Here is a 19140-nt window from a genome sequence, read left to right as displayed (position 1 = left end):
TCGCGAGCGGCAGTACGCTCGCAAGTGGGGTCGATCTTCCCCACTGCACATGCGCACGACGGAGGGAGCTCCGCCGTGCACATGCGCGAGACCCGGTGAGCGAAGGGCTTCCCATCGCTCCGGGTCTCGCACCAAAGGGGGCGTGCTGTCGATGTTGATTGACAGCACGCCCCCTTTGGTGGGCGTGCCGGGGACGTGCCTGCCAGACGGAGGCGTTCCCACGGGAAACCCGACCGCAGGGTTTCCCTCGCAAGTCCGATGGTCGCGATGGTCAAGACCATCGCGACCATCTTTTTGGATGCTTGTATATGCTGTGGGTGGTGACCCACAGCTATACGAGCGTCCAGGAGGACGCTGCATTTTAATGGAGGAGGGCCCTGATTCAGAGCGAGCGCTCTGATCAGAGCGTCCGGCTCTGAATCAGGCCCATTGTTCATTGCATCGTCCCATCTGATGTGCTGCATGAACATTCTACAGTATGTACACCTGATCTATCGTTTACACACATCGTTCATCGCATTGTCCTATCTGATGTGCTGCATGACCATTGTACAGTATGTGCACCCAGTATATCGTTTACAGACATTGTGTATTGCATCGTCCTATCTGATGTGCTGCACGACCATTGTACAGTACGTACTACCCAATCTATCGTTTACACACATCGTTCATCGCATCGTCCCATCTGATGTGGTGCATGACCATTTTACAGTATGTATACCCAATCTATCGTTTACATACATTGTTCATTACATCGTCCTATCTGATGTGCTGCACGACCATTTTACAGTATGTACACACCCAATCTATCGCTTACACACATCGTTCTATCTGATGTGCTGCACGACCTTTGTACAGTATGTACACCCAATCTATCATTTACATACATCGTTCATCGCATCGTCCTATCTGATGTGCTGCACGACCATTGTACAGTATGTACATCCAATCTATCGTTTACACACATCGTTCATCGCATCGTCCCATCTGATGTGCTGCATGACCATTGTATAGTGTGTACACCCAATCTATCATTTACATACATCATTCATCGCATCGTCCCATCTGATGTGCTGCATGACCATTTTACAGTATGTGCACCCAATATATCGTTTACACACATCGTTCATCGCATCGTCCTATCTGATGTGCTGCACGACCATTGTACAGTATGTATACCCAATATATCGTTTACACACATTGTTCATCGCATCGTCCTAACAGATGTGCTATATGACCATTGTATAGTATGTACACCCAATCTATCATTTACACACATCGTTCATGGCATCGTCCTATCTGATGTGCTGCACGACCATTTTACAGTATGTACACCCAATCTATCATTTACATGCATCGTTCATCGCATCGTCCCATCTGATGTGCTGCATGAACATTGTACAGTGTGTACACCCAATCTATCATTTACACACATCGTTCATCGCATCGTCCTATCTGATGTGCTGCACGACCATTTTACAGTATGTACACTCAATCTATCGTTTACACATATCGTTCATCGCATCGTCCTATCTGATGTACTGCATGACCATTGTATAGTATGTACACCCAGTCTATTGTTTATTCGCATCATTCATCGAATCGCCCTATCTGATGTGCTGCACGACCATTGTACAGTATGTACACCCAATCTATCGTTTACAAACATCGTTCATCGCATCGTCCCATCTGATGTTCTACACGACCATTGTAGAGTATGTACACCCAATCTATCGTTTACACATATCGTTCACAGCATTTTCCCATCTGATGTGCTACACGACCAATGTACAATATGTACACCCAATCTATTGTTTACATACATTGTTCATCGAATCGTCCTATCTGATGTGCTTCACGACCATTGTACAGTATATGCACGTAATCTATCGTTAACACACATCGTTCATCGCAACATCCTATCTGATGTGCTGCATGACCATTGTATAGTATGTACACCCAATCTATCGTTTACACACATTGGGCCTGATTCAGAGCCGTACGCAAGTGGCTGATCGCTCGTTTGATGAACGAGCGAGAAAATGTAAATTCAAGCGCTCGCTCGTAAGTTCGCTCATAGCTAATCTTCCGCCCCAAAGTCTCCCAACCCCTCCTATAGCTAACGAATGAGCAAAATTGCGACCGTCCATCTCCAAATTTGGTTGCAGGGAACGCTCGCACAAGTCCAAACCGGAAGTGGGCCTGTCAGATTTCGATTACCTGCTCGTTCATTCTGCATACATACTTTAATCGTATCATGCCAATCAATATATTAATTAGCTTAATTGCTCTTCACATGTTTGCAATCCTTTTTTTTTTCATTTTCAATAAACTTTATTCTTGTCCGTGTGTGTCATTTTTCCTGCAGAATACGTACGGTTTCACCAACGGTTTACTTTATCAAAAATACATGTTGTAACCAATTATCCTATTGTTTTCCTGTGTTTAGGATAGTCCTATTTTCCGATTTTAATTTCTTTATTTAAATTAGCTTACGCATGTCACTGCATGAAGCCTATCATAACTCACATTATATTTTGGAGCCTGTAGGACACATGACTCCTACAATAACCAATACAATGGTTCCTGTTAATTTACAAAATACATTAGCCAATCAAAAGTTTTCTCTGGCCTTTATTAAAACTGTTTGTTGTTAAAAAAATCATTGCCATCATGAGAGCCTCCACATTTACCACATTGGAGCTGTTGGTCCTCACCGAGGTCATGGACCGGAGGATCACCAGCCAGCCTCCCCCCATCACCAACCAGGCCAAGCGATTGGCCTATGCGGAGGTTCGCCACCACCTGCGCTCCTTCGGCTCACGCCGTAATATCGGGCAATTAGAGCGCAGGTGGTCGGATCTGCGGTGCCGCACCCCCTGCTTGCTGGCATGTTTTCGGCTGCGGATCGCTGCAAGTAAGTGGTTTTTTTTTTTTTTTTATGATTTGTTTTCGGCCCTATCTGCGTGTGCTTGTTTCCAGTATAGCCCTGTTTGTTTATTGCGGCCCTATCTGCGTGTGCATGTTTGTTTTCAGTATAGCCCTGTTTGTTTATTGCGGCCCTATCTGCGTGTGTATGTTTGTTTTCAGTATAGCCCTGTTTGTTGTTTTTTGACATGTCTGTGAGTGCATGTTTTCAGTATAGCCCTGTTTGTTGTTTTTTGACATGTCTGTGTGTGCATATTTTCCTTTTTTTGAATGTTTGTATTTTTTTTGTGTTGTAAATTTGTGTTCCACCCCCCCCTCCAAAAAAAAAACCAAAACATTTTTCATTAATCATTTAGGGGCTGAACGCAGAAGCCAGCCTCGCCGCAGACTTTGTCGCCGGGCTCGGCCCCTGACGCCGACGACAAGTCCCAGCCCATCTCCCCAACCTTCCCCCAATTCCCCCTCCACCCCTGCCCGGCCAATAGCTGAGTCCCCTCCCTCTCCCAATTTGCACCACCCCCAAAATTCCCCCTCCCCTCCACCCCCCCTCTCTTTTCTTCCCCCTCCCCTCCACCACCCCCTCTCTTTTCTTTACCCTCCCCTCCACCACCCCCTCGATTTTCCGCCCCGTCAACCGTTTCCGCCATCTCCCCTCCCTCAACCCACCAGCACTGGCCCACCCCCGAGGAGGAGGAGGATGGAGGGCCTCCAAGACCATCAAGCCCAATGACCGGTATGTTTCCCTTTCTTTTGTTTAAAAAATACATTTTGAATTGGATATACAATGTCTTGGATATTTTCCACTGATACATATCACACATGTGAAAACACTCATTCTTGGGGTTTTTTGGTTTACCCTAATAAGGGTACTTCGTTCTTTTTGGGTCGCCTTTTTGTGTGTTAATTTATAATTTAGTATTGATACCATCTTAGCATTTGCCAGTACTTGTTTTTTTTCCGCAAAACTGGATCTTGTTTGCAACTAGATTTATTTGTTTAGTTTGTTTATTAAACTTATAATGTAAGGTGTCATTTCATTAAGGATCCCCTTTTTTTTTTATACCAACAGAGGACCAGAGGCGGATGCATGGTATGCAGGAGGGCTTGGCCGCCTTGTGTGGCCACGTCATTGCCATGCTAGTGGTCCTGGACCACATGGCGGCGCTCCTTCGGAGCTGATTTTTTTTTTGGTTGTTATTCTGTTTTGTATTATTTCCAAATTAAAATAGCGTTGTATGTTAACGAGTCTCATTTCTTGACTGAAAATATTACATTGTTTAACCTTCCATAAGTCCACTATTTGGTCATGTTCTTTAAAGTAAGGTAAATTAGATTGTACAAAGCGCTAGAAAGTATGTAAGCTGCCACATTAAACACCTCACCATACCAATAGGTTTGTCGAAAAAACACCAGTTTGTTGTTTTTCTTGTGGTGGGTAATGTAAATAGAAACTGAAACCTGCTTAGGCCAATTTTTAACAAACTATTGATTCACCCTAATACCTTTGTTGTTTTTTCGAAGCCACAAAGCATGTTCAAAGACTTAACCATTTCACACATTACAGGATTCGGCATTATGAAAGGTGTCATTTTTTGAGCCAGGTTACACGTGCTTGTAATGTGTAAATAAACAGTCTTTTTAACGGAAAAGAAAACTTTAATACACAGCAACCACAAACAGAAAGTGAATTGTGACAAGCAATTCACATAGTGAAAACACACTACAAAAAACAACCTACACCAAACTCAACAAAAAAAAACAACACTCAAGAACTGTTGAAATAAGTAGCAGGCCAACATGAATCCACAAATGAGGCGATGAAATAATTTTTCCACAAGTTAGTTCCAATGTGGCCACATGTAGACAATTTAGTGGATCAGGTAGTAGGCATCGTTTTTACATGGTTTGTAAAGGAAGACAAGAAAAAAAAAGAAAAACAAGATTAAAAAGGCACATTACAATCGTACATGTAGACATTGGGACAATTAAGTAAATGTTTGTCAATAATTACCTGAAAAATCTGGCCACTACATCATCGCGTATGGCCCCCCCACATACTGACCTCCGACCAACCTCTGGGGGGTCATCCTCAGGTAAGGCATCCTCTGGCTGCATTGGGACACCACTCCTTATGGCGATGTTGTGAAATATCCCACACAGGACCACAATTTTCGAAACCATAGCCGGCAAATACATGAGTTCGCCACCAGAGCGGTGGAGGCATCTGAATCGGCCTTTTAAAAGGCCGATACTGCGCTCCACCACCTGCCTGGTGGCTGTAAGTGTGGAATTATACTCACTTTGTGGCCCTGGTGTGGGAGCCAAATAAGGAGTGAGCAATCAGGGCGTGCAAGGTTAGCCACTGTCTCCTGTGAAAAAACAAATACAACAATCAGGATCACTGTGTATCAAGCTTTGCATTGGTTTCAACTAAAGGGCTCCACTTACCCAGAAGCCACGCATCACCAGCTTGTAGGTTGTCTAATTTATGCCAAATCCCTGATTGCCGGATGACGAATGAGTCATGTGCACTCCCGGGTAATTTTGCATTCAGGGACAGGATCTGGAGGGAGGCATCACACCACCATTACATTCAGTGACGGATAGTGCTTGCGGTTCCTAAAAATTGCCTCCAGCCGTGCTGGAGGCTGAAGTGGTATGTGAGTACCATCCACAACCCCTATGATGTGTGGGAAGCCAGCTATTTGGTAAAAATTGGCCTTCGCCACACTAAGGGAACCCATATCCAATGGCATGTTAATAAAATGATGGAGGTGCTTGAAAAGGGCCTCCATCACTGCCCTCAGGATCCTTGAAAAGGAGGATTGGGAGATTCTGGCCACTATTCCCACCGTGGTTTGAAAGGATCCTGAGGCACAGAAATGTAACACCACCATTAATTGCGTAAGTGGTGGTATTGCTGTAGGACTGTCAATTTGCCGCTCCAGATCACTCTCTATTAATGAGAGAGTGTCTATGATGATTTGTGGAGGAAGACGGTATCGTCTTAAAACCTCATCATCGGGCATTCCAAAAAGGGTGACACGTGTTCTATATCTTGGGCCTTGCACGCCTATGATGCCTACGCCTGGGACGAGGTTGAGGTTGGTCGGGTTCCGGAAGCAGGGCCAAAGTAAGACGACCAACATCAACCTGAAATGGTAAGCCAGGTAGTTAGTGTTTGTTGAAAATGATCTTTCAAAAAAATACTTATCTTTGCCTCAAAATCCAAAGATGCTTACATTCCGGGGTATTGTCATGAGTGCAACAACCTACATTTCAAAATTAGAAATTCGTTTTTGAATTTTGGGGGGCCAGATTTGATTTTTTTTAAATTGGCAAAATGCGTTCAAAGATAGGGTGGAGCACACATTATTTGGAAAATGCACCCTACATTGAGTGGACAAACAAGAATGCCCAAATTTATAATATAAAAATCATTCTTGCGCTAAATAGTTTGCATTTTTACATGGGGAATAAGGAAACATTAGTGCACTAAATAGTTTGCATTTTTACATGGGGAATAAGGAAACATTAGTGCGCTAAATAGTTCGCATTTTTACATGGGGAATAAGGAAACATTAGTGCGCTAAATAGTTTGCATTATTACATGGGGAATAAGGAAACATTAGTGCGCTAAATAGTTCGCATTTTTACATCGGGAATAAGGAAACATTAGTGCTCTAAATAGTTCGCATTTTTACATGGGGAATAAGGAAACATTAGTGCGCTAAATAGTTTGCATTTTTACATGGGGAATAAGGAAACATTAGTGCGCTAAATAGTTTGCATTTTTACATGGGGAATAAGGAAACATTAGTGCACTAAATAGTTCGCATTTTTACATGGGGAATAAGGAAACATTAGTGCGCTAAATAGTTCGCATTTTTACATGGGGAATAAGGAAACATTAGTGCCCTAAATAGTTCGCATTTTTACATGGGGAATAAGGAAACATTAGTGCGCTAAATAGTTCGCATTTTTATATGGGGAATAAGGAAACATTAGTGCGCTAAATAGTTCGCATTTTTAAGGGATAAACAAAGGAAATATATTTGGCTAAACATTACGCTATATTTAGTGATAATACATGATTGTTAAACTTAGAAATAAAACAGTAATGTACAAAATATATGCGAAGACCAACACATCAAATTTGGAAAATCAGGAAAAAAGATAAACTTACAGAAATTCGACTAATAAGTCACAGTCCAAAAACTTCAATGGGGCCCAGCCAAAATAACTGTAAAAAAGTAAAAAAATAAAAAAAAATAAGAACATTTGGTTTGTAGATCCCTTATTTTTTAAAGGAGTTTTAAAAATTACTTACTCAAAAAATAACCGACAAAGAAAATAACCGCAATGAAAAAAAGCGAACGGAAAAGAAGGAAAAATAAACAAGAACCAACTCCTACTCCAAAAACCCGCCTCAATCCACTAATCCCGCCAACAATCCACTACTACACACGAAACCTCCAACAATCATCACCCGCCACCTCGACTCGAGTCGCCAAAAGCCATAAATAGTCTTTATTTTCCCGCTCAAATTAAGGACGGATCATAGGAGCGCACAATCAATGATGCGGACGAATAATACGGACGCATGTATAAATACGTCACGTAAAATCCAAAACGGTCTGCTGTAGTTCAAGTTGCTGTGCTCAAAATGGCTACAGAGCAGCAAAACAATGGCCAAGAGGCGCCCGGTAAGTATTTGACTCTTTTGGCTTAAATGATTATTTAAAACCAGAATTTAGAGAAAATTGAACATCTAAATTAAAACAATGTTTTTGAAAAAAGGTGTTGAGGATGCCATGGAAGAGGCTGCTGGGCCGAGTAGGCCAACAAAAGAATCCCCCCAAAAAAGGCAGCCACAATTCACAAGAAAGGAGATGGAGGTTTTGGTACAAATGTGTGTTGACATCCTGCCACAGGCAGATCGGAATATGGGTGCAAGCCAGAAGTGGAAAATGTGGGAGGAGATAGCCTGTGCTGTCAATAGGGTGGGTGAGTTTCAACGTCTACCCCGGGATGTTAAACGCCGGTACGTAAAAACTAAATTTTTTTAAAAAGTGGTTACAGGGCCAAATACTGCAGGAATAATGCCAACTTTTTCACCCACAGATGGACCGATTATAAATATCAGCTGAAACAAAAACTGGCAGAGAGGGCTAGGCATGCAAGGGGGACAGGTGGGAGTCCCACCCCTGTGTCATTTGAGCTGAATTACTTGGAAGAGCTGGCACAGGGGTGTGTGCAGTATGAGGAGGTGTTTGGTGTGTCCAACATGGATACGGACATGCCAGACTTTGCGGCTCCTCATGTTGTCCCAGGTAAATGTTGTTATGTTACCAACTCTGAAATGTGTTTGTGACAATATGTAGATTCTAATGTTACTCTTTTCTCATTTTTCGCACAGAGACACAGGCGGATAAGTCTGCTCTAGAGGGGAGCCTTGGCCGCAGAATTTCTGCTGGCTCTGCAGGGGAGGAAGCAGTAGATCCGGCTGGGGACCCTGCAGAAGCCAGTCCAGGGCAATCCCCCTCGCAGGCAGTGGCCCTCCTCACGGATCTCAATTTTAAATCGGATCACCACACGGAGATTCTGCTGAGGATGGACGCCAGTCTGCTACGGGTGGCGGAGGCCATGGAGCAAAATGCTGCGGCTAACGTGACCATTGGTCAGGCCCTGGCGGAAAATACCAGGGCCAACATCCGAATTGCCAATGCCCTGGAGCAGCTCGTTCGCCAGCACATGGTGGAGCCGCCCTCCCTTCCTGCCGGAACATCAGGATCCTCCACCTCTGGCACAACAACAGCCATCCCTCCAAATGTGCCTAGCCCTCTGCCTACTCCAGAGGCCCCAACATCTGCCTCTGGAGAGGCCAGCCAAAGGACATCCCGGACCCGGTCAGGCTCCCACCCTACCCCAGCCAAACGGGGCAAAAAGCGATGACAGCACTGGCTAATTTTCCCACAATCCTTCTGCGCTTACCCCATATTCCTTGAGGGCCAAAACTTCCCTCTCCTTTCTTGTGAATTGTTTTTAATGTGTGTTATTTTATTTATGCAAAATGCCACTAATTTTGTGTTTTCAATTTTTGGCACAATTATTGACGTAAGCCAGAACTGCAAACTGGCAAATGCACATGAAAATATAAAAATGTGTGTAAAAAATAAAAACAATTCAAAATCTGCTCCATTGTAATGTGACATTATTCTCAAAATGGTTTTTAGGTAATCCCGGGCCCCCCCAAAAAAAAGAAAAAAAAAGAAAAAAAAAAACAGATTACAAAGGGTTAAAAACCATTTAGGAGTTTAAAGGAACACTTTGCCCAAACAAAATGGATAAGAAATTTCCGGCACCATTAAAAATGTTGCTAAAACACAAACATGATGACAATAGTGTGGCAATAACATAAAACCAAAAAAAAACAAACAAATAAAAATAGAAAAATTGGTACGCTAATTGATTGTCTAAGTCAGAAATTAGCAGCTGAGTACTTCACCTGCGTACGGTTTTGTGGTACTAAAAAAAAACTAGTTGCTAGACACATTACAAGTTTGTTTTCAATTCGAAGTTGATTGCTTTTCTGGCCTGAAATGATAAATCGAAGAAACATCGAAGAGGCACGGGAAGGAGGACGAGACCATTGACATTGTGGTAGAGTATACCAGACCACAAGCTGTGCAAGCAGTTTGAACGGAAAGTGGATCAGACAGTGACGTATGACTTGTTCCGATCACATTTGCCGTTCGCATGAGATAATTTAGGGACGCCCACAAAATGCCTCGCCACGCCTGCGTTTTCCCATCTCCACCGCCGTCACCGCCCAAAAACGGCCTGTTCTGTCAATCACATTTGACATGTCACTTCCTGTTCGCTATTCGACGAACGACTTAAAAAAAGCTTGTAATCAGCCGTACGCACATGCGCAGTGTAACACCGGTGCATGCGTGGTTTCACAACATTGGAACACTACGAGCGTACTGCTGCTTACGAGCGGCTCTGAATGAGGGCCATTGTTCATTGCATCGTCCAATCTGATGTGCTGCACGACCATTCTACAGTATGTACACCCATTCTATCATTTACACACATCATTCATCGCATTGTCCTTTCTGATGTGCTGCATGACCATTGTACAGTATGTGCACCCAGTATATCGTTTACAGACATTGTGTATTGCATCGTCCTATCTGATGTGCTGCACGACCATTGTACAGTATGTACTACCCAATCTATCGTTTACACACATCGTTCATCGCATCGTCCCATCTGATGTGGTGCATGACCATTTTACAGTATGTACACCCAATCTATCGTTTACATACATCGTTCATCGCATCGTCCTATCTGATGTGCTGCACGACCATTTTTCAGTATGTACACCCAATATATCGTTTACACACATTGTATATTGCATCGTCCTATCTGATGTGCTGCAGGACCATTGCACAGTATGTATACCGAACATAATGTTTCCACACATTGTTCATCGCATCGTCCTATCAGATGTGCTACATGACCATTGTACAGTATGTTCACGTAATCTATCGTTAACACACATCGTTCATCGCAACGTCCTATCTGATGTGCTGCACGACCATTGTATAGTATGTACACCCAATCTATCGTTTACACACATCATTCATCGCATCGCCCTATCTGACGTGCTGCATGACCATTGTACAGTATGTACACCCAATCTATCGTTTACAAACATCGTTCATCGCATCGTCCCATCTGATGTTCTGCACGACCATTGTACAGTTTGCACACCCAATCTATCGTTTACACAGATCGTTCATCGCATCTTCCCATCTGATGTGCTACACGACCAATGTACAATATGTACACCCAATCTATTGTTTACATACATTGTTCATCGCATCGTCCTATCTGATGTGCTACACTACCATTGTATAGTATGTACACCCAATCTATCGTTTACACACATCGTTCATCGCATCGTCCCATCTGATGTTCTACACAACCATTGTACAGTATGTACACCCAATCTATCGTTTACACAGATCGTTCATCGCATCGTCCTATCTGATGTGCTACACGACCAATGTACAAAATGTACACCCAATCTATTGTTTACATACATTGTTCATCGCATCGTCCTATCTGATGTGCTACACTACCATTGTACAGTATGTACACCCAATCTATTGTTCACACGCATCATTCATCGCATCACCCTATCTGACGTGCTGCATGACCATTGTACAGTATGTACACCCAATCTATCGTTTACAAACATCGTTCATTGCATCGTCCCATCTGATGTTCTGCACGACCATTGTACAGTTTGTACACCCAATCTATAGTTTACACACATTGTTCATCGCATCATCCCATCTGATGTTCTACACAACCATTGTACAATATGTACACCCAATCTATTGTTTACATACATTGTTCATCGCATCGTCCTATCTGATGTGCTACACTACCATTGTACAGTATGTACACCCAATCTATTGTTTACACGCATCATTCATCGCATCGCTCTATCTGATGTACTGCACGACAATTGTATAGTATGTACACCCAATCTATTGTTTACACGCATCATTCATCGCATCACCCTATCTGACGTGCTGCATGACCATTGTACAGTATGTACACCCAATCTATCGTTTACAAACATCGTTCATTGCATCGTCCCATCTGATGTGCTGCAAGACCATTGTACAGTATGTACACCCAATCTATCGTTTACACACATCGCTCATCGCATCGTCCCATCTGATGTTCTACACAACCATTGTACAGTATGTACACCCAATCTATCGTTTACAGTTGCACAGATCGTTCATCGCATCTTCCCATCTGATGTGCTACACGACCAATGTACAATATGTACACCCAATCTATCGTTTACACACATCGTTCATCGCAACATATGATGTGCTACACGACCATTATACAGTGTGTACACCCAATCTATCATTTACACACATCGTTCATCGTAACATGCTATCTGATGTGCTGCACGACCATTGTATAGTATGTACACCCTATCTATCGTTTACACACATCGTTCATGGCATCGTCCTATCTGATGTGCTGCACGACCATTGTACAGTGTGTACACCCAATCTATCATTTACAGACATCGTTCATCGCATCGTTCTATCTGATGTGCTACTCGACCATTGTACAGTATGTACACCAATCTATCGTTCATCGCATCGTCCCATCTGATGTGCTACACGACCATTATACAGTGTGTACACCCAATCTATCATTTACACACATCGTTCATCGCAACATGCTATCTGATGTGCTGCACGACCATTGTATAGTATGTACACCCATCTATCATTTACAAACATCGTTCATCGCATCGTCCCATCTGATGTGCTACACGACCATTGTACAGTGTGTTCACCCAATCTATCGTTTACACACATCGTTCATCGCATCGTCCCATCTGATGTTCTACACAACCATTGTACAGTATGTACACCCAATCTATTGTTTACACAGATCGTTCATTGCATCTTCCCATCTAATGTGCTACACGACCAATGTACAATATGTACACCCAATCTATTGTTTACATACATTGTTCATCGCATCGTCCTATCTGATGTGCTACACTACCATTGTACAGTATGTACACCCAATCTATCGTTTACACACATCGTTCATCGCATCGTCCCATCTGATGTTCTACACAACCATTGTACAGTATGTACACCCAATCTATCGTTTACACAGATCGTTCATCGCATCTTCCCATCTGATGTGCTACACGACCAATGTACAAAATGTACACCCAATCTATTGTTTACATACATTGTTCATCGCATCGTCCTATCTGATGTGCTACACTACCATTGTACAGTATGTACACCCAATCTATTGTTCACACGCATCATTCATCGCATCACCCTATGTGACGTGCTGCACGACCATTGTACAGTATGTACACCCAATCTATAGTTTACAATCATCGTTCATTGCATCGTCCCATCTGATGTTCTGCACGACCATTGTACAGTTTGTACACCCAATCTATAGCTTACACACATTGTTCATCGCATCATCCCATCTGATGTTCTACACAACCATTTTACAGTATGTACACCCAATCTATCGTTTACAGAGATCGTTCATCGCATCTTCCCATCTGATGTGCTACACGACCAATGTACAATATGTACACCCAATCTATTGTTTACATACATTGTTCATCGCATCGTCCTATCTGATGTGCTACACTACCATTGTACAGTATGTACACCCAATCTATTGTTTACACGCATCATTCATCGCATCGCTCTATCTGATGTACTGCATGACAATTGTATAGTATGTATACCCAATCTATTGTTTACACGCATCATTCATCGCATCACCCTATCTGACGTGCTGCATCACCATTGTACAGTATATACACCCAATCTATCGTTTACAAACATCGTTCATCGCATCGTCCCATCTGATGTGCTGCAAGACCATTGTACAGTATGTACACCCAATCTATCGTTTACACACATCGTTCATCGCATCGTCCCATCTGATGTTCTACACAACCATTGTACAGTATGTACACCCAATCTATCGTTTACAGTTGCACAGATCGTTCATCGCATCTTCCCATCTGATGTGCTACACGACCAATGTACAATATGTACACCCAATCTATTGTTTACATACATTGTTCATCGCATCGTCCTATCTGATGTGCTACACTACCATTGTACAGTATGTACACCCAATCTATCGTTTACACACATCGTTCATCGCAACATATGATGTGCTACACGACCATTATACAGTATTATACAGTGTGTATCTATCATTTACACACATCGTTCATCGCAACATGCTATCTGATGTGCTGCACGACCATTGTATAGTATGTACACCCTATCTATCGTTTACACACATCGTTCATTGCATCGTCCTATCTGATGTGCTGCACGACCATTGTACAGTGTGTACACCCAATCTATCATTTACAGACATCGTTCATCGCATCGTTCTATCTGATGTGCTACTCGACCATTGTACAGTATGTACACCCAATCTATCATTTACACACATCGTTCATCGCAACATGCTATCTGATGTGCTGCACGACCATTGTATAGTATGTACACCCATCTATCGTTTACAAACATCGTTCATCGCATCGTCCCATCTGATGTGCTACACGACCATTGTACAGTGTGTTCACCCAATCTATCGTTTACACACATCGTTCATCGCATCGTCCCATCTGATGTTCTACACAACCATTGTACAGTATGTACACCCAATCTATCGTTTACACAGATCGTTCATCGCATCTTCCCATCTGATGTGCTACACGACCAATGTACAAAATGTACACCCAATCTATTGTTTACATACATTGTTCATCGCATCGTCCTATCTGATGTGCTACACTACCATTGTACAGTATGTACACCCAATCGATCGTTTACACACATCGTTCATCGCAACATATGATGTGCTACACGACCATTATACAGTGTGTACACCCAATCTATCATTTACACATATCGTTCATCGCAACATGCTATCTGATGTGCTGCACGACCATTGTATAGTATGTACACCCTATCTATCGTTTACACACATCGTTCATGGTATCGTCCTATCTGATGTGCTGCACGACCATTGTACAGTGTGTACACCCAATCTATCATTTACAGACATCGTTCATCGCATAGTTCTATCTGATGTGCTACTCGACCATTGTACAGTATGTACACCCAATCTATCGTTCATCGCATCGTCCCATCTGATGTGCTACACGACCATTATACAGTGTGTACACCCAATCTATCATTTACACACATCGTTCATCGCAACATGCTATCTGATGTGCTGCACGACCATTGTATAGTATGTACACCCATCTATCGTTTACAAACATCGTTCATCGCATCGTCCCATCTGATGTGCTACACGACCATTGTACAGTGTGTTCACCCAATCTATCGTTTACACACATCGTTCATCGCATCGTCCCATCTGATGTGCTACACGACCATTATACAGTGTGTATACCCAATCTATCATTTACACACATCGTTCATCGCAACATGCTATCTGATGTGCTGCACGACCATTGTATAGTATGTACACCCTATCTATCGTTTACACACATCGTTCATGGCATCATCCTATCTGATGTGCTGCATGACCATTGTACAGTGTGTACACCCAATCTATCATTTACACACATCATTCATTGCATTGTCATATCTGATGTGCTGCACGTCAGGTGGGATGATGCGATGTGCAATGCAGTGCACAACATGTAGTGTGTCCACATGAAAGCACATAGGGCCTGATTCAGAGTTTTATCTGATGTGCTACTCGACCATTGTACAGTATGTACACCCAATCTATCGTTTACACACATCGTTCATCGCATCGTCCCATCTGATATGTGCTGCCCGACCATTGTACAGTATGTACACCGAATCTATCGTTTACAAACATCGTTCATCGCATCGTCCCATCTGATGTGCTACACGACCATTGTACAGTGTGTTCACCCAATCTATCGTTTACACACATCGTTCATCGCATCGTCCCATCTGATGTGCTACACGACCATTATACAGTGTGTACACCCAATCTATCATTTACACACATCGTTCATCGCAACATGCTATCTGATGTGCTGCACGACCATTGTATAGTATGTACACCCTATGTATCATTTACACACATCGTTCATGGCATCGTCCTATCTGATGTGCTGCACGACCATTGTACAGTGTGTACACCCAATCTATCATTTACAGACATCGTTCATCGCATCGTTCTATCTGATGTGCTACTCGACCATTGTACAGTATGTACACCCAAAGTATCGTTTACAAACATCGTTCATCGCATCGTCCCATCTGATGTGCTACACGACCATTGTACAGTGTGTTCACCCAATCTATCGTTTACACACATCGTTCATCGCAGCTTCCCATCTGATGTGCTACACGACCATTATACAGTGTGTACACCCAATCTATCATTTACACACATCGTTCATCGCAACATGCTATCTGATGTGCTGCACGACCATTGTATAGTATGTACACCATATCTATCGTTTACACACATCGTTCATGGCATCGTCCTATCTGATGTGCTGCACGACCATTGTACAGTTTGTACACCCAATCTATCATTTACACACATCATTCATTGCATTGTCATATCTGTTGTGCTGCACGTCAGATGGGATGATGCGATGTACAATGTAGTGCACAACATGTAGTGTGTCCACATGAAAGCACATAGGGCCTGATTCAGAGTTTTACGCATTGCTATTTTCGCAATAAAGCGATAATCGTTAATCTGCGCATGCCTCTGAGTTACACAGTGCACGTGTCAAGGTACATTACCATAGTCTCTCGCAGTGACTGTTTTTTAGCATTGTGATTGACAGTCAGGGAGAGTTTGCAGAAGGTTTCGTGGAGTGGTGGCAAATAATGCAGGCATGTCGGTGTCACCTCCTGCGTCCCATACACAAGAGATATGGCTGAAGCATCTCCGTTCCTGCAGCCATTCTGCATGCCCATAGGCACACTCAGAACTGCGGTAATTGAATAAACTGCGACCGATTATGCGTCCTTGTAAACAGATGTTTGGATTTGCATAGCCTCAGGGGGCGGATCAATACATCTCCTGGTAGAGGCAACATTTGCTTATTTTTGCATAGCAGCTGCATACACAGACGTTAGCACACAGCTCTGAGTCAGGCCGATAGTGCACAGGAGAAACAATTAATTGGATACAGGGCCTAATTCAGATCCGCTCGCGAGCGCTGAGCACTCGCAAGTGGGTCGTGGTTGGCCCAGTGTGCATGCGCACGAGGGAGCCGGCTCCATCGTGCGCATGCGCGAGACCCGGATAGCGACGGCCAAGCTACAAAGGGGGCCTGCTGTCGATGGTGAGTGACAGCACCCCCCTTTGGTGGGCGTGCCGGGGGCGTTGCTGCTCAGACGGAGGTGTTCCCATGGGAACGCCTACCGTCTGGGGCCAGCCCCACTGACATCACAAGTGATGTCAGTGGGAGTGCTTTTGGCTCTGATAGAGCCAAAAGCACTCCAGGGCTTGCGGCAACGAGACCCTACCACAAGGGTCTTGTCGCAAGCCCGATGGTCGCGATGGTCTTGACCACCGCGACCATCTTCCTGGCCGCTCGCTGTAGCTGTGTGTGGTCACCCACAGCTATGCGAGCGGCCAGGAGGCCACTCTAAAATTCAGAAGGACGGCCCTGATTCAGAGCGAGCGCTCTGTCAGAGCGTCCGGCTCTGAATCAGGGCCACAATCCTCTAACAAGTTCCATAGATTGCATAGTGTGTATACTCTAAATCATATGTTCTGGCATCGTATGGTTGTAAGTGAAATTGTATCGGCCATCGCATCGCTTGTTACATCATTCAGATGTGTACCTAGCTTATACGTGTTGGCCACCTTTGCAAACAATTGCTCTTAGTTAATCTAAAAGTGATGTAGCCGGCATCCCGGCGTGCGGGATGCCGACGGTCTAAATACCGGCACCGAAACCCTGACAGCATCGGGATCCCGGCACCAGTATCTGGACCGTCGGCATCCCGAAGGTTAGCACTAGGGGGAGGGTTAGAGTTTAGTCACCATGGAGAGAGGGTTAGGGTTAGTGCTAGCATACTTAGCTATGGGTGTTGGGATGCTGCTGTTGGTATTCTGACCAGCGGTATCCCAACCGCCAGCAATCTATACTCTGTAAACAGCTGAAGCTGTCTCTGACAGAGGGCTTGGTCTTCCCTCTCCTGGAAGCCAGTCCTGCAGGCGAGAGACCCAGGTGGATTCCCAGCAGCGGGCGCCTATCTACAACCGCTTCCCACCCCGTAGAAGGCAAAGAAAAATAGAGGCTACGGCAGCTGGGACCGGCGCAGGCGTCGACGACGTCACTGGCTGGCCCACTATGCTGCTAGATGCCAGGGGTGGTTTGTGCTGCCGGGATGTCGGGCCAGTTCCCACTCAGCCTGCCCTTCAGTAACTAACCACAATATCCGGGATTCCGCTGCTGCATTCTGAGTGTTAGCAGCTGGCGGCCGCTCTGCCCGCCCTTCACTCTCTGACACTCCTCCCCGGGATTCCACTGCTTAGTACAGTTTTAAAAATGGCCGACTCAGCCTTTGCTCCGCCTCCAGCCCCTCCGCTGCCCGCTTCCAGCCTCCAGAGCCTCACAGATGCAATGCAGGTACAGTATATACACTGCTCAAAAAAATATAGGGAAGACTAAAATAACACATCCTAGATCTGAATGAATGAAATATTCTTATTAAATACTTTGTTCTTTACATAGCTGAATGTGCTGACACCAAAATCACACAAAAATTATGATTGGAAATCAAATTTATTAACCCATGGAGGTCTGGTTTTGGAGCCGCACTCAAAATTAAAGTGGAAAAACACACTACAGGCTGCTCCAACTTTGATGTAATGTCCTTAAAACAAGTCAAACTGAGGCTCAGTAGTGTGTGTTGCCTCCACGTGCCTGTATGACCTCCCTACAATGCCTGGGCATGCTCCTGATGAGGTGGCAGATGGACTCCTGAGGGATCTCCTCCCAGACCTGGACTAAAGCATCTGCCAACTCCTGGACAGTCTGTGGTGCAACGTGGCGTTAGTGGATGGAGCAAGACATGGCGTCCCAGATGTGCTCAATTGGATTCAGGTCTGGGGAATGGGTGGGCCAGTCCATAGCATCAATGCCTTCATCTTGCAGGAACAGCTGACACACTCGAGCCACATGAGGTCTAGCATTGTCTTGCATTAGGAGGAACCTAGGGCCAACCGCACCAGCATATGGTCTCACAAGGGGTCTGAGGATCTCATCTCGGGCCCTAATGGCAGTCAGGCTACCTCTAGCGAGCACATGGAGGGTTGTGCGGCCCCCCAAAGAAATGCCACCCCACACCATTACTGACCCACTGCCAAACAGGTCATGATGGAGAATGTTGCAGGCAGCAGAACGTTCTCCTTGACGTCTCCAGACTCTGTCACGTCTGTCACATGTTCTCAGTGTGAACCTGCTTTCATCTGTGAAGAGCACAGGGTGCCAGTGGCGAATCTGCCAATCTTGGTGTTCTCTGGCAAATGCACAACCCCCACCTGTGGACGTCGGGCCCTCATACCACACTCATGGAGTCTGTTTCTGACTGTTTGAGCAGACACATG

Source organism: Taudactylus pleione, unplaced genomic scaffold (genome assembly GCF_031769625.1).
Source record: "Taudactylus pleione unplaced genomic scaffold, aTauple2 ptg000122l, whole genome shotgun sequence".
NCBI lineage: Eukaryota > Metazoa > Chordata > Amphibia > Anura > Myobatrachidae > Taudactylus > Taudactylus pleione.
Note: the sequence above shows the minus strand (reverse complement) of the source record.